At 39.7% G+C, this 20,727-nt stretch overlaps 1 protein-coding gene and 1 pseudogene across 1 annotated transcript in view; one reads left to right on the top strand and one right to left on the bottom strand.

The window, feature by feature from the left end:
- Positions 1 to 20,727, top strand: part of NRG1 (neuregulin 1) — a 1,009,792-nt gene that overhangs the window by 619,734 nt on the left and 369,331 nt on the right. The gene's annotated exons all lie outside the window — the stretch shown is intronic.
- LOC132417710 (ribonuclease H1 pseudogene) lies at positions 12,251 to 12,987 on the bottom strand (annotated as a pseudogene).

The raw sequence follows: 20,727 nt of genomic DNA, 5'->3' as shown, positions 1-20,727 counted from the left end.
TTTTCAGTAAGAGAAAAATGACTGATAGTTTATGGGACGTTTTCACATCCTTAAATGCAGGGGCATTTTATAAATATATAGTTGCTGTCATTCTTCAATGAAATCTTTTATCACCTGGTGGAATGATAGTTGGAAAAGTTCAAACATGCCAAGGTGCCCATTCTGTAATCCGGAGGATGTTTCTATTTAAGCTTATTAGCATCTCAAGTATTAAGCATCTCACCGCAATGGTTTCATCTGACTTCAAGTCTCTATTTAAGCCCTTGGGAGCTCAATCCTGTCGAGCTTCCAGGGGAGTTCGGAGCTCAGATCCACTGAAGAAGGAAGAAACAAGATAAGCAATAGATCGCTGATAAAGTAGATGAAAAAGTCAAATCCGCTGCCAATTAGAGTGACTGGCATTGAGAGGTGGCAGCCAGGTAACTGTCATTTTGCGGAGTCATGGTGTTTCAAAGAGGAGAATAGAAACCTCGTTTTTCTTCTTGCCATTATCTGCGTGTGCTCCCGCCCTAAGCAGCCTACCTGGATTTGACAAGTTTGGAAGCAAAAGGAAAGTTGGATGTGCATCCTGGATACATATTGTTAATAAAAAGGACGGAGACAATTCAAATGATAATCTAACAGTAACCATAAAAACGAATTCAGGGGCTTCCCTGGTGGTGCAGTGGTTGAGAGTCCGCCTGCCAATGCAGGGGACACGGGTTCGTGCCCCGGTCCAGGAAGATCCCACATGCCGCGGAGCGGCTGGGCCCGTGAGCCATGGCCGCTGGGCCTGCGCGTCCGGAGCCTGTGCTCCGCAACGGGAGGGGCCGCAGCAGTGAGAGGCCCGCGTACCGCATACAAACAAACAAACAATTCATCATTTCCTCTCCTGTGTCCCTACATCCCAGGCACTCACTTTCTCTCTCTGACTTCTTGAATTAGAGTTTAAAATTAATGAGAATAAGCATCTTCATCAGTGAAATACTTTAAATATGGTACCATAGACTTAAAAAGGTCATGTGATTTGATAGACTGCATGCAGAAGCGGTCCTCGTGCGGTGGTGTGGAAGACCAAGTTTGAGCTCTGGTCCTAGCAGGACCTTCCCAGGCAAACATCCAGAAGATCACATGACTCTTAGTGCTTTGTTGTTTATGTCTATTAAGTGGGGATGATAACAATTACAATAACTCACACTTAATGAGGACTTCTCATATGTTAGATACCCGAAGAGCGCTCCATGCATTATCTAATTTAATCTTCACAACCAATTTATGAAATAGGAATTTCTCAGGCAAAGAAAATGAGGTTTAGTAATTTGCCTGTGGTCACAGTCATTCAGTAGCAGAGGGAAGATTCCAACCCAGGCAGCCTGACTCTGGAGTTTACCTTCCTGTCAACCTCACCTAGTCATTGGAGGTTGAATGAAATACTGTTTGTAAGCTTGGGAATAAAAAATACCCTCAATGAGAAAGTTTTTATTTACCATTTCTATTTTTTAAAAATAGATTGTAATCTCAATAGGGATCATGTTATCTAAAAAATGTGCTTGGTGAGGTCTGAGGCAATGGCTTTTAGAAGTCAGGCAGGAACGATTTCAAGAAAACTTGGTTTTCTCCTTTCCCTTGGTCGCTGGAGGGTGAGATGGGGGTGGTCCTAGGACTTCCGTCGTCGAACTAGATATATGGGCGCGGGAAATGAGAAATGTGGCGCTGCTGCACAGTGCGCATACATTTATTAGCCGTGTAATATTATATTCGTGTCATATTTCATAGTGTACAGCATTTAAAACAATGCACATGCATGTGCACGTACATGCAGACACACACACACACATTTTGTCCTGTTTGGGGCTGTGCCATCTGCTGAGGCAGGCTTAATGACAGGGGCGATTCTGGCCCAATTCATCCATTCTGAAAGTGAAAGGTATTAGGATGGTACAGTATCTGCCAAATCCTGTAGGAAAAAAAAAAAAAACCTCGTTCTGTGCTTCATCTTCTCATGACTATTTTATAGGAGTGCCACGTCTGCCTACCTCCCTTTGGTAACCAGACTTGATGTTGGTGTTGCTAGGGTCCTGTAAACCTGGTACGAGGATGTACTTCCTTCCGGTAGAAGACGTCTTAAGGAAGCAGGAACGGAATTATGCAAAGGAACTGATACGGACCACATAAGTTTGCTGGATGTGCCAGCCAGCAAGCTCAGCGCTTTACAATCATTGTCTCATATGATCCTCATCACAGGCCCCTGCACTAGGTATTGTTATCTCCTTATCACAAACAATGGAGCCTCAGAAAAGTTTAAGAACTTTCCAAACTTTCTGAGAATAAATCCCAGTCAGAGCTGGGATTCTAACTCAATCTCTTAGACCATGCACCCTATACATTTTTGTTATAATAGGAGTCAGCAAACTACAGCAGTGGACCAAATCTGACCTGATACCTGGTTTTGTCAATAAAGTTTTATTGGAACAGAGCCGTGACCATTTGTTTCCATCCTGTCTGTAGCTACTTCTGCAGTAAAACAGCCTGGTTGACTAGTTCCAATGGAGATCATATGGCCCATAAAACATAACTTATCAACTGTTTGGCTCTTTACAGCAAAACTTTGCCAACCCCTGGACAATACCTAAACGCTGTAGATTCAGCTCAGATCATTTACTTCAGTGTGTCTACGTTTTTACATGTATCTCCAAAACCCAGTGGGTAAAGGTCTATAGACTTCCTGTTTTAAGTTCAGCTTCCTCTGTATACATGTGTTTTGTTCCAGGAGGGCATGAAGAAACCTGGATTCCAGACATATCTCCAATCATGAGTCATGTTTAAGAGGGTTCTATGCACTTTGTATTTCTAGAATATGTTACTTTCATAGAAATCAAAGTACTTCCTAAACCTGTTCATTTAGCAGCCGCATCGACAATTAGCATCCTTCGGCAGAGAGTAGAGAGGAGCTATTCACTCGGAAAAAATGAAACACCAGGCATCTCATGGGTGAAACCCACATTACATCATCTGCCGGTTCTGCATAAGTGTGTAAGGTCATAGGAATGAAGTCTTTGGCCATCAGGGTCTTTAAACTCTTAGATTTCTAAGGCAGGTTTGAGGTTCTACAGATCCTGTGGTCTGTGAGGCCAAGGATAAAACCAAGAGTAGCAATTCAATTAAAGCTGCCTTAATTCCTGCCTAGTTGACCAAACCATACAGGCATGGGCAGAGTAAGCTGGCTGACCTCATTTGTTTATTGTCTGTGTCCTAAGCTCAGGAGCTGCTAGATGTCCTATAATCTCAGTTTTTAAACAGAACCATGTTGCAGTGTTCGAAAATAGGTGAGGGAAAGGCAGGGACATTTTTAAAGGAATCTTGTGACTTCCAAAGCATAAAGAAGTATTTCTGCGTTAGTGAACAAACTATTACAAACTATTTTTAAGTGCCATTTTAGTCATAGTAACCCATGTAATTCCAGCTAAAGTAGTAATTTATACCATGTGAAAGTAAAGGCCTATTTGAGTGAATGCATAAAAGAGTAATTAGTATATCAATTTAAAATATTTGATATCAAAAATGCTTGAAAGTAATGTATCCTATGTGAGCCTCTGCTTTGAGATTTTTAATGCCATTTGTTTTGTCCTAATCCTTCCCTTTGTTTTTTTATTAATGATATCATTCATAAAAAAAATATTTTAAAAAGGTTGTTTCAGCCAAGTCCATCTCCAAGTTACTTGAGTTCATGTTCATGCGTGGGTGTTTTTTAATGGGTTAGGTATCCAGAAATTTGCACATTCTGGGGCAGAGTCAAAAATCTCTAAGTTAAGAGAATGAGAGAAAATATTTGAAACCATATGTCTGATAAAGAGTTACTGTCCAAAATATAAAAGGAACTCCTACAACTCAATAGCAAAACAAATAAGAAGAGAAAAATAATAATAACCAGATTTTAAAATGGGCAAGGGACTTTAATAGAAATTTCTTCAAAGAACAAATACAATTGGCCAACGGGTACATGAAAAGATGGTCAGCATCGCTAATCATCAGGGAAATGCAAATCAAAACCACAAGGGGATATTACCTCACACCTGTTAGGATGGCTATTATCCAAAAAACAAAATTTGGCAAGAATGATGAGAAATTCCCACTGTTGGTGAGACTGTAAAGGGTGGGTAAGAATGTAAATTAGTGCCGCCTTTACGGAAAACAGTACAGAAAAAAATTTTAAATAGAACTACCATATAATTCAGCGATCCAATTTCTGAGTATTTGCCGCAAAAAATTGCAGTCAGGGTTTTGAAGAGATATTTTTACTCCCATATTTATTGCAGCGTCATTTACAATAGCCAAGATATGAAGGCAACTCAAATGTCCATCCACAGATGAATGGATAAAGAAGATGTGGTATATACATACAATGGAATTTTACGCAGCCTTTTAAAAGAAGGAAATTCTACTAGATGTGACAGCATAGATGAATCTTGAAGACATTATGCTAAGTGAAATAAGCCTGTCACAGAAGGACAAATACTTTATGATTCCACTTATGTAAGTATCTAAAGTAGCCAAACTCACAGAAGCAGAGAGTAGAATGGCAGTTGCCAGGGGCTGGGAGCAGGTGAAAATGGGGAATTGCTATTCAGTGGTTGTAAAGTTTCAGTTCTGTAAGATGAATAACTTCTGGAGAGCTGCTCTGCAACACTGTGCCCATTATTAACGGTACTGCATTGTACACTTCAAAACTTATTGCGACGGTAGAACCCATATAAAATGTTCTTACTACAATTTTTAAAAAGTTCTAAATGAAAACCATTTTGACGCAGCCAAAATAGCTCATAGACTTCCTGCTTTAAGCTCAGTTTATGCTCTATTATGTGCAAACATGGTGCCTGGTTTCCCAGAATAGAACAGATTTCCTATAAAACAGTAAAAAATGAAAGGAAGACTAACCATCACAAGCGCTAAGATTTGTTTATGTTGTGCTAGGCACTGGTCTAAGTCTTTTGCAAGAATTTCATCTTTCCAACAATTCAATAAGTGAGTGCTGTTGTTACTATTTTAATGAGGAAACTACTGGGCAGAAAGCTTCAATAACTGATGAAGTTTGCACAGCTGATCAGAGGCAGAGCCCGGGTCCACTGCAACCTAGTTTCTTAATGCCTGCGCTCGATTGCCTCCCCAGAAAATTCCACTCCAACCTCTCAGCTGCCTCTTGATAACGTTGTTAAATTACTGATGTCTCCTAACAACAACTTTAGAAGTTTTTAGCTTAAGTTTATGCTAATGATTAATGTTATGTTAAGTTTCCCGTAACATATTTAAGAATACGGATGAATCTTGGTACATGTTAGAAAGATTTCACTTAAACATGGTGAATAAAAGTAGAGGTCTCTTTGTAAAAAACAAACAAGCATCTGTTTTCTAGAAAATCCTCTGACATGCATCACTTCATTCCCTAACAATGCAGAATAAATGAGGTGTTACCACTGTGTACATCAAAGGTAGATGGGCTTAGATTCAGGCAGGAGGCGTTTCAGTTCTACAGAGCAGGCTGGGATGATTAATGAATACTAATTGATGGTGATGAGATCTTTAAGAATAAGAAAAATAAATTGTCTTCTGGAATTGTTTCTGGAACCCCCCCCCCCACCTCATTTTGAAGTTGTGGATAGACGTGACAGTTTTACAATGCCAAAATCGTCTGTTTCGAAGGGGAAAACGTTCGTTTAACCGTTTAGACTGCCTTATGCTGAAGACTCAGTCACATAGGACTTTGAAACTATTTGGCCAGCTTGTTTTGACTGTCTGTAAATATCATCTTCCAGATACAAACCTCAGAAAATGTTTCCAAGAATAGCATAGAATTAGTATTTGGTTTAATTTCCTGTCAGCTTTTATTTTATGTATTTAATCCAACTTGTTAAACCTTCTTTGTGATCCTGAACGTTTTATAGAGAATAACGTCATATTTAATTTTCTAATTCTGTGTGAAGTTCACGGTCGGGATTAGTTGATATTTTTACATCCTCAACTTTAGAAACCTAGTATAAAGTCTTCCATAGATTAGCAAATGTTTACCTTTCATAACAGAAATTTAAAGAGTGCTCTAGTTTGTTTATGCCTTTGCTGATGGTCCTTCCTGCTAGGAACTTGAGAAACGTTAAATGTCCATTTAGGCCTGACATACACACAGCCTCAATGACCTAACAGGCGGATTTGCAGAGCGATCACCTTGGCGGCTCATGGCAGCCGAAGTAAAAGGGAACGTGGTAGTGGTGAATCTGTTTTTATTACTTGATACTTCATCATCATGAATCAGAGACTTTTATGAGAAATCTTTAACCATCCCATGACAGATTTGCTCACCAAAGATGTACAGATTTTGGCTTTATTAGGAAAATTCTTTAGGCCCTAATTGTATGTATGTAAGAAATTGTTTGTTGAAAAATTTAACAGTTATCTTATGCTACATCAGACGTCACACCGTTCTGAGCTCGGTTTTCTCATGCCGTCAGATTCTATACAATGTGATTTTAAAAATTCAATCCTGGTCAAAAGGAGTCCATTAGAAGAAAGTTGTACTATATGAAATTGTAGCTCAAAAAATGCTCAGTCTCTCCAGGTTGGTAACAGCCTGGTGGTGGTGATCTTTACAGAAAGGCCGCTGTAACGCCTAGGAATTCCTTCAAGGCAAGGTAGATTCGTTTCTAAACCCTGAAACACATCAAAATTACTAAAGGAACTTAAAAATACAGGTCAGGGCTCCTCCTCAAAATATGGGAAGGTGGCACTTGTGTACCTGGAATCACTTCCATTTTAACTGCACCCATTTGAGTTCTTAGAAGTGGCAAGTGTTTCATGTGCCTCCCTCACATCAGTGCATCCCAGATCCATGCACTTCAAAATTATATTGGGAAAGAACCACATCTTAGCTCTGCAGAAAACTCAACAGGGTTCACTTGGCAATTCAAAATATAAAAGCCACTTAGTTTATTGTTAGATGTTAGTGTAGTAGACATTGACATTTATTATACAATTAATTTATTATCTATTCTGCTGCTCAGGAAATGGTAAGACCTGCTAATCATAGTCTGGAAGCTAACCATTCAACCACAAAGGACTCCATCTTTTTCGACTTGATACTGAGTTCTTCATGTGTGAGTGGTGACCCCATAGTTATCCTGTTTCTGTCATTTCAAAGTTCCAAAAGCATGAGGAAAATTCAGACTGCCATGGCTACTGCTTAAAGCGATTGGACAGTTTGAGTGCCTCAACTGTTCCTACATGGGTAGGCGGAGTCAGGGCCCCAAAGGGACTCTTCCTCCCAGTGTTTTATCAAGCAAGAACAGAGGCCCAGATGTTTTGTATTTTCACTGGAGCACAATGTATGAGTGTTTTTATATTTAAGTGGTTATTTTTTACATATTCACATGGAAAACTCAAACAGAATGGAAGGATATATAGGACATGAAAAACTAAAATCTCTCTCCTCATTTTACCCTTTATTCCTTCCCTTTAATTCTATTGTCCTGAATGAAACGCTGTTGATATTTGTTATGTGTATGTCCAAAACTGTTTTGAGTGGACATAAGCATGCACACACATGCAGATGTGTAGCTAAAGCTAGACAGCTGGCTCTCTAGGGTCCTTGAATGGAAATAGGACAGTTCTTCAAAAGCCATGTCTTGCTTTAAGCAAACATTAGGGAGCACCTCTGGAAAAAAATATTCATATTTAGCTCAATCTGTTCTCCAATTAATTAAATTAATTACCATAATCCATGGCAGACTTTTTCCCCTTCAAATAAATTAACGATCTATTTGTAAGTTAGTGTTATTTCACATATGCTGATCTCTTTTTCTGGAGGCCCCTGTTTTGATGATAGACTCATTATGAATAGGAATCCTGCAGGGTCTTTTTTTTAAAAATATTTATTTTTATTTTTGGCTGTGTTGGGTCTTAGCTGCGGCACGTGGGATCTTCGTTGTGGCATGCGGGATCTTTCATTGCGGGGTGTGAGCTCCAGAGTGTGTGGGCTCCATTGTTGCGGCACGCGAGCTCTCTAGTTGTGGTGCATTGGCTCAGTAGTTCTGGTGCACGGACTGAGTAGTTGAGGTGCATGGGCTTAGTTACCCGGCGGTATGTGGGAACCTAGTTCCCCAACCAGGGATTGAACCCACATCCCCTGCATTAGAAGGTGGACTCTTAACCACTGGACTACCAGGGAAGTCCCCTGCCGGGTCTTGAATATGATCCCTAGGAACCCAAAATTTTCAATACATATTGGTAGAAGTTCATTGTCAACTCACATGCACCTCATATAACAAATTGATTCAGGCAGCCCAGATTCCTGAGCTCTCTTCATTGACACCTCGTATAGTAACGAAATTATGGGAAATTTACGCAACTGAAATCCTCTCTTGTTTGGTGTAGTTTTGCTTTTGCATGTCCTTTTGAAACACAAAGATCTGCAACCAAGATTTTTAACGCACAAGAAATGGTTTTAATGTTCTGCATTAAATAGATTGAGGAAGGTTAGACAAAACAGTATTTGCAAGATCTCATGCTGTGAGAGTGATGAGGATGAAGGGTGAAATTAATGAGTCTGAAATGGTCGTGACTACAAAGCTGTTTTTAAAATGTCGCTTTCTCAAAGAACACAAGCTTGAAACTCAACAAGCATGAATATAGGAAGGCCTTTTTAGAGAGGCTCACAGATACACATTTGTCCATTTAAGGTCACATCTAAGCTGTGGGCTGCATTTGCCTATGCTCCTCTTTCTCTTCCAAGTTGTTTGGCATCCAAGCTGCCACCTGGTAACTGGGTTGGAATCCTGTGATCCCACCTTTTGCCAATTACTTCAAAAGGTTGCTTGAGTGGTCCACACACCTACTTTCCTTTTCCCTTTTAGTTATGGCTGCACAGTTAATCCTAGCTCCAAGAATCAATTTCCTTCTCATATCTACCTAGACATCCTGTCTAAGCCCCTTCTGTTTTGTTTTGTTTTTCTGCATCTCACTTCCATCTATTTCCTGTTTATTTCAGGAAAACCTCTTCTCACACCACTTTCTGGTCTTTTCCATCTTCTCTTCTCCTTTCTTGAGCACAAAATAAAATTTGTCATGAACAAAGGTGAGTGTCTGGATGTCCCTGGAAATATTTGGAAGTAACATGAAGAAACCATGAAGAAACCAATGCCATCACTCTTTTGACCCCTTTAGGGTCAACTCAAATATTTCCCTTTACCTTTTCATCCCACTAGAGTGAAATTTCCCTCATACCTTAGATCTATTTTTCAGTCAAAATATTAACAGGTTTTTCTACATTATTTATGATGAATGATTTTTTTTTCTTTTTTTTTTTTAAAGCTTATTTATTTATTTATTTATTTATTGCTGCGTTGGGTCTTCATTGCTGCGCGCGGGCTTTCTCTAGTTGTGGCGAGCGGGGGCTACTTTTCGTTGCGGCGCATGGGCTTCTCATTGCGGTGGCTTCGCTTGTTGTGGAGCACGGGCTCTAGGCGTGTGGGCTTCACTACTTGTGGCATGCGGGCTCAGTAGTTGTGGCACATGGGCTCTAGAGCACAGGTTCAGTAGTTGTGGCTCACGGGCCTAGCTCCTCTGTGGCATGTGGGATCCTCCCGGACCAGGACTTGAACCTGTGTCCCCCGCATTGGCAGGCAGATTCTTAACCACTGTGCCACCAGGGAAGTCCTTTTTTTCTGTTTTTAAAAAATATTTTATATACTCTAAAGTCACAATGAATTAAAATTTATACTAAAAAAATACAGCCAGTTACTTAAGTTTTAGAGTGTGTTTTGAAATTCTAACTATAATATCAATGTCACTGTCTGCTATCATGTAGCATATGTATAGATTTGGGGCATATACTAGGTGAAATCGTTTTCTGTGTTAAACTAGATTGAGATACAACCACTGTCTATAACATACCTTTTATGGGACTATGCACTCCAAGGTAAAACAAGTATTTTAATAGTCACGTTTTAAATATATCCAGTTCATATGTTGTACTACTTCTGTTTTCCAAAGATGGCTAACTTGGGGGGATTGGGAAGGGAAATATAATGGTTCAAAAAAGGCCACCAGACTTTTGTTTGGAGCAAGGTCCAAATCTTATGCATCTTTGTATCCCAGCAAAGTGCATTTAGTAGGTGTTAAATGACGCTGTGTAGGATATATGAGTTAGTGAGTGAACCAAGTAAGCGTAAAAGGTATTGATATTCCCTGTTCTGAATTCCCCCAGTTGAAAAATACCCATTAGCTCCCTTTTATATTGATGATATTTATGAAGTACCATCAAGATACCTTTAGGCATTCTATTTTAAAGATACGTTGTGAATCGGAGTCCCATTGATCTACTTCTGTGTTTCATCTTTTAATGGCTCTGTCTCCCTAGGGACAGGACATATCTTGGCAGGCAACATGGACATGCAAATTTCTCACTGCCCCTTAATAATCTGTCTTTATGGAAAATCATTGAACTTACGACTACATTTTCTAAACAGTTTTTTCTCCAGATTATGATACCAGACATTCCTAATTTATAATAGGGGACTGTTTGTACAGACTGAAAAGAAAAGAATAAATAGGAGAACTGGTCCACTCTGAAGAGTCTTTGAGGTACCACACATGGTATGCATAAAGGGATAGTTACACATGGTATGCATAAAGGGATAGTTCCTTATCCTCTTTTTTTTTTTTTTTTTTAATGTCTCCTTGCGCTTCTTTTGGAAACTTCACGGAATATTTCTAGATAACGAGGGCTAGAAGTGAGGGGTAGGACAAGGTACTAAAAAATACGAGAAAGAGAGGTCCTAGGTTTCCTGTAAGATACATATGCAATGGTTATATGAGTGAAGTGCTCTTTCTATGTGAAATAAGCAGTGTTTGGAGGTAGCGAAGGAATAGACAGGTAAGCCCTGGAGGTGTTCAGCTGCCAGTCTCACGTGAAGCTCTAACTGGTGGTCTTTGGTGACCCCTGGACTGACCGGGTGGTAGCTGCTGGTCACAAGCTCCACCAGGGCTGCTGGTCCATGTTGGCGTTCCTCCTCAGCCATTTCCTTTCTGATTCTCCTCCTTCCCAGGACTCATCTCCTTGCAGTGACAGGATTGAGGCTCTGAAGATGCACATCTCCTTTCAAAATGGATGTGATAAACATGTCTTTCTTTTTTTAAAAGAATTATTGAATGAAACATTCCTTAAATTCTACACTGCTTTACAATTTTCAAAAGTTTCACACAGGGGCTTCCCTGGTGGCGCAGTGGTTGAGAGTCCGCCTGCCGATGCAGGGGACACGGGTTTGTGCCCCAGTCTGGGAAGATCCCACATGCTGCGGAGCGTCTGGGCCCGTGAGCCATGGCCGCTGAGCCTGCGCATCTGGAGCCTGTGCTCTGCAACGGGAGAGGCCATAGCAGTGAGAGGCCCGCTTACCGCCCAAAAAAAAAAAAGTCTGAGAAGGAGACTTGGGTTCTAATCCTGGATGTAAGAGTATTTACCCTTTCTAGACCAGTGTTTCCTCATCTGTAAAATAAGAAACACTAATGACTATTTAAATTGTGTCTTAGTATGCTATATAGTAATAGAACTAATATAGCACTGTATTATAATAAATAACTGTTAGAGCCCCTTTGATTTTATCATGTGTGTCTTCCTTGAGGGCAGTGACCACATCTTTCTAGATAAGCACTGTGTCCTCACCACTCAGCACTGTACCTTTTCCTTAGCAGATGCTCAGTAAATATTTATTGAATCAATGTTGTTTGTGTTCAAAGAGAATGTTTAACCTCTTACTGTCTCAGTTCCCTCCTCCCATTTCGTGGTCGCACGTCCACTCTTAGTAAATTGACGTACCCTGAGCTCTGTTTCCAGGAGTGTAAAAAATAAGTTTTTCTTTTGATCCTGGGACATGTTCACTCAGATTTTTAGAAAAATCATTTTATATTGATTAATGCATCCCAGGTTAGACTTCCCATGCTCACATTCACACATACACATAATTTATTTCTTCTCTCCTTCCTTACCTGGTGATGCTAAAATAGTTAACAGACTCCTTCCTTCTTCCCCAGGAATTCTTAACTAAGAGAACATGAAACCCTTGGGAAGAGTTGTGGCAGGGCTTGTGAAACCCATAGATGGGTTTTTTTGTTTTGTTTTGTTTTGCCCATCAACTGCAGTGGTCCAGCCTATAGTTTTATTTTTCATACCAGTAAGTAAAGGTGACAGACAGCCACTGGCTCAAGTTTTTCCAAGAATTAAAGGACCTGGTCAGTCTTCAGGTTGCTTCGCACCTTGTCTTGCTAATCCCTCAGCTTCTTCATTGCCTATAAACCCCGAATGTCCAGGAGCATGCATCCACTGAATGTCCATGCCCTGGACAAGCCTGTCCAGTTCCACGAAGTCCTCTTTGTTGATCACCTCCTACCCTGTGCTTGTCCTGCATCCATTCTTCTTCCAGCCTTACACCCAATTAGTGATGCCATTGATAGTAAACATGCTGTCCGTGTAGAGAAGCAACTTACTGATGTTCTGAGCCTTCGCTTGTTCGATGGCTCTGCAGGCTGCATGAATCTGCTCTTTGGTTTGTTTGTCACCCAGGGAGTCTAATTCCTACATTTAAAGGATGGCCTGGCCCCCAGTAAACACCGATTCCTGCTCGAGCCCCCCTCCGCCCATCACTGGAGCAGCAGCCGTCCTTGTAGATGATGACAGATTCCCCCATCTAAGAAAATGTGTCTTTGCTCACTGAAGGCAGCATGCTTTGCACACAGCTCTGCGTTTTCACCTTCACCTTCATCCAAGGGCTCACAAAGTCACCTGTTTGCTTTCACTAGTGATTCTTGTACGCGTTTATTTTTCTGCCCTTCTGAACCATCAGAGTTTGTATGAAATGTGTGTGCCTTTTTATGGAAAGTGGATTTTTTTTTTTTTACTAGATTCTCTAAGGGTCCTTTGACCCATAAAAGGTGAAGATCCACTCTACTAAACGAGTAAGGTCTAGTCATTTAGAAAAGCCTGCAATCTCCCCTCTGTGGTTGCCTCAGTGTCTTTGAAAAATGTTTCCAAGATGATAAAGAAACCCACTTTACATCTTATAATTCCACCCTGTAGCAAGACCAGCTTACAGAAGTGCCTTAAAGCTTCCATCTCTCCATCTGAGGGTCCCCCACTCCTACCCACCCAGGCCAGGAAGCCCATGATTCCTATCACTAGGCAACATCCTCTTTACATTAACGTGAGCTACCTGTCTTGCTACCTTGACACTGGACAAGTAGATTGCTCTCACATATATCATGACTTGTGGGAAGTGAACTTACCACAGTGAACTTGAGGTATACAATGCATGTCAAGGTCACTGGCCTTAGCAAAACAGAGGCCAATTTTAGGAAACAGATATAAGAGAGATAGAGTGATATAATAGAAGGGACACCAAAGTAATAATCGGGGATCACCACTGAGACATAACATACTCTAGATATAAAGGAAGTGCTTCAGTTCTTTGGGCTTTGTTTTCTCATAGGCCAGTGTGGATATTGGACACGATGATCTGCAGTGTCTTCCAGCTTCAGTCTCTAAAACTGTGTGATTCTTGTTGGCTGACGTTGGACAAGCTAATGGGAAGTCCTAAAGCTTTAAAGATCTCAAGTTTTCTAGCTTACTAGGAAATGGGCGAGAAATTAAACAAATCCAAAATATTGAACGAGTGAAGAAAGGAGCCATTTTAATGGACAGGAACACCTAATATTGAAAACCTCTCATTTCTTTCAAAATTATAAAAAATATAACTCAATTCTGATTTTTTAAAAAAGAGTTTCTTAAAATTTTACCAATTTCTGAAATAAACAGATTAGGATAGCCTGGTCCTCCTCTCGCCAAAAAAATGATAGTTAAGAATAAAAAACTTGGGCTTCCCTGGTGGTGCAGTGGTTAAGAATCTGCCTGCCAATGCAGGGGACACGGGTTCGAGCCCGGGTCCAGGAAGATCCCACATGCCACGGAGTGACTAAGCCCGTGCGCCACAACTACTGAGCCTGCGCTCTAGAACCCGTGAGCCATAATTACTGAGCCCGCGTGCTACAACTACTGAAGCCCACGCTCCTAGAGCCTGTGCTCCGCAACAAGAGAGGCCACCGCAATGAGAAGCCTGCGTGCCGCAACTGGAGAAAAGCCCTCACACAGTGATGAAGACCCAATGCAGCCAAAAATAAATAATAAATAAATAAATAAAATTAAAAAAGAATAAAAACTTGTAGTGCTATACATGAAAAAATAATATAAAGCTACAGGAAGTAAAATAGCATGATAGAGCAAAACATAGACCAATGAAATAGATTCAAATGTCCAAGCTACCAATCATTAACAATTATTGTAATGATAAAGTTATACTAAATTTGTACTTATAATTAAAAGAAAGTAATAATTAAGAGTACAATTAAATAAAATAATGATTTTTAATGTAAAATAATTGTATATGTAATAAAACTATAATAAATTTATAATTATAAAGCTGTAATGTTACAGTTATAATGATATTATTTGACAATTATAATTTATTATAATAATAAAGTAATAATTTACTTATTATAATAATCAATAAAAAGAAAACAAAATGCCCAATAAAAATGGGTACATCAAAAATATATGAATAACTAAAAGCACGTAAAAACATGCCAAACAGCACTTGTGATTAGGGAAATTAAAATTAAAATCAAAATGAAATCATCCTAAATACCTAATTAGAATGCCTAAAATTTAAACGACTGACTATAGTAAGTGTTAGAAAGGATATAGGGAAAGTGGAATCCTCATTCACTGCTAGCAGGAGCATAAAACGGTACAACCACTCAGGAAAACATTTAGGCAGCCATCTTAATAAGTTAAACATATACTTCCCATATAACCCAGCCATTCCATTCCTAAGTATTTAATTAAGAGAAATGAAAGCATATGTCCACACAAAGAGTTGTACACAAATATTCGTAACAGCTTTATTTTTAAATGGCCACAATTGGAAACATCCCAAATGTCCCTCAGGAGATGATTATATAAACAAATTGTGTCATGTACATACAATACTAATTACATTATTATTACATTATAATTACATTATTTATTACAACAGTACTAAAAAGGAATGAACTGTTGACATAATGCTACAACATGAATGATACAAAATAATTATGCTGAGTGAAAGAAGACCAAATAGGAGTGCATATTGTATAATTCATTTATCTAAAATTCCAAAGAAGGCAAACTAGTCTATGCAGAAAGCTGTCTCAGCTGTTGCCTGGAGACAAAGGGTAGGGAGATGGATTTAATCTAATAATTTAAAAGATAAAGAAACTATAGAAAACTATGTACTTATTTATCTGATCTTGAATAGAAAAACCCTTTCTAAGCATAAATTGAAGACAAAATTTTTAAAATAAAAGGATGATTGACTTTATTTATTTATTTTGCGGTACGCGGGCCTCTCACTGCTGTGGCCTTTCCCGTTGCGGAGCACAGGCTCCGGATGCGCAGGCTCAGCGGCCATGGCTCACGGGCCCAGCCGCTCTGCGGCATGTGGGATCCTCCCGGACCGGGGCACGAACCTGCGTCCCCCGCATCGGCAGGCGGACTCTCAACCACTGCGCCACCAGGGAAGCCTTGATTTGATTTTTAAAAAATTTAAAGGTTTATGTTAAAATACATTATAAAATTATAAGTCAGGTAGCAAAGGAGGTGATATTTGCCATAAATATAAAAGGTATATATTAAAAGGTCTTATAAAACAATAATGACTTAATAGAACATCCCCATTGTAAAAGGGCAAATCATATAAACTAGTGTTTCACCCTCCCAAAAGAAAACAGGGAAGGAGGAGGAAGGAAGGGAGGGAGGGAGGGAGGGAGGGAAGGAAGAGGAGAAAGAAACAGATTCACAAAACGCTTAGCAAAAAAGAGGTTTTTCTGCCTCTTGGTTGTGTCTTTATAGGTTGTTTTATTTCAACCTTTGTGTTTTTCCATATTTTCGTAGTTCCTACAGTGGACTTGGGTGATCACAAAATAGTCTAGAGAGAGAAGTTCGGTGAACTCAGCAAAGGGTTAATGGTCTTCCAGATGAAGGTGTAGAAGGTATCTGTTCAAAGGAAGGCAGAGACAAGGGATGTGTGTGTGTGTGTGTGTGTGTGTGTGTGTGTGTGTGTGTGTGTGTGAGAGAGAGATGCCGAGGAGATTATGATTAGTAGGAGAAAACAGGGCCTTAGAAGTGGAATACAGTCTGGTCCCTCCCAGGCAGTGCCTGACTCCTGTGTGAATCCAGGCTGTCCAAGCGCAATGCCGAGAGTTGGTGGGCACTTCAGAAATGCTTGCTTTATCAGTTGGTGAAAGACATGAAGGGGAAGATTGTATATTGCATTCAAATACGTGAAGAGAAATGTTTAAATGTTCGCCATAAGTTACATCCCTCATAATCCTCATTTTACAACCCTTGGTTCAAAACACAAGTAGCAATTGGATGTTGACTGTGTAGTCAACATTATTGTCAGGCTATATAAAATCATGAAACATCATCCTGAAATTCAAGGAATTTGGAGTCTAGCTGGGAAAATACACCTCACAGGAAATAATTAGACAGTAAAGTCGTTTCCTTCATTTCATTGTGGGGCAGAATGCATTCTAAAATGAAGAGATTATAACCGTCACAGGAGCACACACTTTCAATATCTAAGAGAAACAATTTTTTGAAGAGAGAACTATTAAGATATTAGGAGGCCTTGAAAATTGCAAGGGGAGGTCTCTTGGTGAAAAGAGCTAACATCCAATAGATTAAGTCAACATGTAAATATGTATTCTTGGAGTCTGCAGTGCTCTCACAGGAATATTCAATGCTGGTTTTTATGACTCTGGTTTAAAATCATGGCAGGGTCTCTCAGTTTAGTGAAGCTGGCTTAGGAGGAAGAGAAGCACGATGACGGTGCTCATTGGGGCAACTGAGCTCCAGTCCAAGCCTTGTGAACTTGCTTTCATGCAGCCAGAGGATAGAAATTGCATTGTTCTGTGTCCTGGACCAGAGCATTAGTTACAACTTGTCAGAAGAGAAGAAATAAGTGAGAAAGCAAATAAATGATTTATAAAACTCCTCAGAATACATCATCCCAAACTATGAGCACAGCAAAGTACTTAAAACAAGACAGGAGAGCAAGAGAGAAAATAACGTCAGCTGAAAATGAAATGCTAACGTTTTAAAACAGTGATGAACATTCAAGAATGTCCATAATATATCGTCTTCCACTCACTTTCTGTCTTCACCATAAATAGACATGAGTTAACGTATGTTTGAAGATTCATTTCCCTTTTATTGAGTTCACTCAACAGAAGGTCTTTTTCCAGCATGTCCTGCTTTTATAAACCAAGATCTAATTTGACATGATTACGTAATTGTGTGGCCATTTGTGCCCTTCCTCCTCTTTCTCCTTTCTACAAGGCAGAGAGTCTCTTTCTTCCTAGCGCCTTATAGAATATGTTCATTCTCTTAATAACAATAATAGTTTTCTCACAACTAGTTCATCTATTTACTAAATTGTTATTAAGGACCTATTAGTTGGCAGCCACTGTGCCAGGCGTTGGGAATAGAAAAATGGATAAAACACATCCCCTTCCTTGGAGCTTTCAGCCGAGTGGGAGATTCAGAAAATTAAACAGATAATTTAAAAAGAGGTGTGATGTGTACACAGAAAGGTGTGGCAGACTGCCAGTTACCTACCCCAGCATAACATCTCCCCAGTTTTCGTTAGAAACAGAACGCTTTAATTGTACTCGATTAGAAAACCAAAACTTCCAGCCTCTCCTGTAGCTAGATGTGGCTCTATGACTAAGTTCTGGCCAATGAGATACAAGCATAAGTAAGTATTCAGTGAAATTTCCAAGAGGACTCCTTAAAAGGAAATGACTAAGCCAGAAGAAGGATCCTTTTAGCTTTCCTCCCTTCCAAGAATGCTAATGAAACAGCTGGAGCGACAGCAGCAATTCTGGATTATGAAGTAACCTTGAGAATACTAGGAGGTCAGGATTCTCGTGATTGTGGAACCAGGATATCAGCCCCAGACAGCCTCCAGCTGACTTCTTTTACATGGGAGAATAAACCTTTGTGCATTTAAGCCACTGTGGTTGGATCTGTGACCATTGCAGCCCAAAATAATACTCACTGATGGAATGACACTTAAGAAAAATCATGGGAGCAGCTCCCCACTCTGTCTCTGGGAGAGAAGTCAGAGACAGTGTTCCCGTAGAAGTCACATTTGATCTGAGTGTTAAGGGACAAATGAATGGGGAAGGTGTGGAAAAGTGTTTAAGGAAGAAGAAATACCAAGTGAAGATCTGAACTGGAAAGGAACTATCTACAAGATACTAAAGAAGGTTGGCATAACAGGAGTAGAGTGAATTAAGAAGAACCGGCAGGAGATAAATCTCAAAATCTCATAGATGCTCCATTTTGCAGAGATCATCCTAAAGGTATTCATAGGTAGCTGCAGAACAGAGGTCTAACAGTAGAGACATAAATTTGGGATATACGAACATATAGGTGGTTTCTAAAGCCTTGGGAATTAATGAGGTCACCCAGGGAGAGTGTTTAAAGTCAGAAGAGGGCCTCAAAACAGCAATGAGGTATCACCTCACACCGGTCAGAATGGCCATCATCAAAAAGTCTACAAATAACATATGCTGGAGAGGGTGTGGAGAGAAGGGAACCCTCCCACATTGTGGGTGGGAGTGTAACTTAGTGCAGCCACTATGGAGAACAGCGCAGAGTTCCTCAAAAAGCTAAAAATAGAACTACCACATGATCCAGCAATTCCACTCCTGGATATATATCTGAAAAACAAAAACACTAATTCAAAAAGATACATTCACCCCAATGTTCATAGCAGCACTATTTACAGTAGCCAAGACATGGAAACAACCTAAGTGTCCGTCAACAGATGAATGGATAAAGAAGATGTGGTATATATATGCTACTCAGCCATAAAAAAGAATGATGTTTGGCCATTGGCAGCAACATGGATGGACCTGGAGAAATTATGCTTAGTGAAATGTCAGAGAAAAACAAATACTGTATGATATCACTTTTATGTGGAATCTAAAAAATAATACAGTTGAATATATATATGCAAAACAGAAACAGACTCACAAATAGAGAAAACAAACTAGTGGTTACCAAAGAGGAGAGGGAAGTGGGGAGGGGAATATTAGGGGTATGGGATTAAGAGATACAAACTACTATGTATAAAATAGATAAGCACCAAGGATATATTGTACAGTACAGGGAATTATAACCATTATCTGGTAATAACTTTTAGTGGAGTATAATCTGTAAAAATAATGAATCACTATGCTGTACACCTGAAACTAATGTAATATTGTAAATCAACTATGCTTCAATATAAAAATAATTAAATAAAATTAGAAGAGGACCAAGGACAGAACCCCGATATCAAACAATTAAAGACTGAGTGAAGGAGAGAGTCCCCATCTTCTGTTTAAAAAAGAGAGAGAGAGAATATCAGCATATTTCAGTTTCACAAAATCTAAGAAGTCACTGGGGCAGAGGGCAGAGGTGAGATGGGCTTCCTTTTGTTTCTAGGCTGAAGGAACTATTGATATAAGATCTCAAGGAGGGTAAACAGCCCTCTTTTCACTTGCCTTGCTGGAGAGTCTGGTGGGTGGAAGATGAATTAAGAAAATATTTACAAACAGGATGAGCCTACTTAAGCGTCTAAGATCCTCAGGTTCATTATCTGTAAAACGGGGATAATAGTGCTTACCTTGTAGCCCGGTACGAAGATAAAATAAGAACTGGAAACGGGTATATAACTAGGTAAGGAAACCATGTCATCGTGATTCAGTCACCCTTGGAGGCTGATGGAAACTTACATTGAAAATTATCAGCTATGCGGAGGGTCCTTAGTTTGTCAACTTCTTGACAATTAGTAGTATATATATTTTTTAATTTTCAAGAATTTTTATATTCCTATGCATGGATTAGTATTGCCCTATCACGGATTAACCTAGAAGGACAGAGGTCCTTGTGCTCTGAGGATTTACCATGAAGCCAATGAAGTCTAAACTACAGAATCCTCCCTTACATGACCTTTTCCAGGAATCCAAGGCAAGGAGTCCTAGCCGTGTGTTCACATGGTTACACAGTTATGTAAAATTTGCAAGATAATGCCATTAAACTACAATTCATTAAGACCACGGTCTCTTTCCATTCTGATTTTCCCTCCAAAATATTCTCCTATGTGTAGGTGGAGTTGGAAGGGCCCTGGGCATTTTGGAATGCAACTGAGGGAAAATTGAGTTGGAGATACATTTATTTGGTGCTTAGTGTGATGTCTACTATTTCAAGGTATCTCAGAGTAGGAAATGCTTCCAGAAATATGCTAAAACCCACTGTGCTGACTCACATGGCATCATGTCAAGAAGATGCAAGGCCAGAGATTGTATTGTGAATGAATGTGTCCTTGTGTGCCAGGCAACAGTGGGATGTGAACCATGACAGGACAAGTCGTGAAATGTATGGAGCCAGAAGCTAGCCCGTGGAAAATTCTACCAGACATCTGACGTGTGGAATTACGACCAGAGGATTCAGTTCCATGGATATCTAGTCAAAATGGAAATTCTATTCTGTCAAGAATATCCATAATAAGTCAGTGAATGCAATTATACATTCACCAAATTGGTTTTTCCTTTGGAATGGGAATT

The sequence above is a fragment of the Delphinus delphis genome, chromosome 21, assembly GCF_949987515.2.
Source record: "Delphinus delphis chromosome 21, mDelDel1.2, whole genome shotgun sequence".
Lineage (NCBI taxonomy): Eukaryota > Metazoa > Chordata > Mammalia > Artiodactyla > Delphinidae > Delphinus > Delphinus delphis.
The sequence above is the reverse complement of the archived record's forward strand: the minus strand, read 5'-3'. Positions and strand labels throughout refer to the sequence as shown.